Here is an 841-nt window from a genome sequence, read left to right as displayed (position 1 = left end):
CGCCGGTCCGCCCGCTCCGAGCGGCGCCTTGCCGTCCTCTCCGTCCAGTAGGCACGCTCGGCGTCGACGTCCTCTGGGTGGCGACGGCGCCACTCCGCCATGGCTCGCTCGTCCTCTTCGGCGACGAGGAGACGGCGCTGCCGCCGAGAGTGGTCGGCACAGTCCATGTCCGTGATGAGACGCGGCGGAGGGGCGAGGCGCTGCGCCTCCTCGCGCGTGAAGACGTCTCGGAAATTCATCTGCGACCGGGGCCTCTACAAGCGCCACGCCGCCGCGTCGTACGCACGGGCTGCCTCGCGCGCGCTCCGGAACGTCCCGAGGCCGAGCCGGACGTCGCCAGACCGTATCTCGGCGGAGTACCAGCCGTTGGGGCGCTCGCGGACGCCGCAAAAGCCCGAAGCACCCCGGCGGCGCGGCGGCATGGTGGCGCGGTGGTGGCGCAGAAAGCGGCGAGGTTGCGAGGAGGAGGGCGCGTGGCTGTTCTGTGCGCGTGGCGAAGCGCGGGACTTTATAGGCGCGCGTGAAGCGGCGCGCCAAATCTACCGCGCCGCGTGCCGCTTTCTCCCGCGCGTGCGCAAACGCTTCCCGCGCGCGGTAACTTCCCGCCACCGCTGGAGTGTGCGGAACCAACCGGCGCGCGCGAAAAACTGCTTTTACCGCGCCTGTCGAAGATGCTCTTAGTACTATTGGTGACTTCATTGACAGGCAGTGGCGGAGCGAGGAAATTAATATTAGGGGGCCAAATGACTCAATTTTTTTAATGCAGGGGCCAAGCTACACTGATACATGTTTTTCCCCTAATTTTTGCACGGTTCATCCTGAAACTAATAGCAAATCAGGG

This window comes from Triticum dicoccoides, chromosome 6A (genome assembly GCF_002162155.2).
Source record: "Triticum dicoccoides isolate Atlit2015 ecotype Zavitan chromosome 6A, WEW_v2.0, whole genome shotgun sequence".
Lineage (NCBI taxonomy): Eukaryota > Viridiplantae > Streptophyta > Magnoliopsida > Poales > Poaceae > Triticum > Triticum dicoccoides.
Note: the sequence above shows the minus strand (reverse complement) of the source record.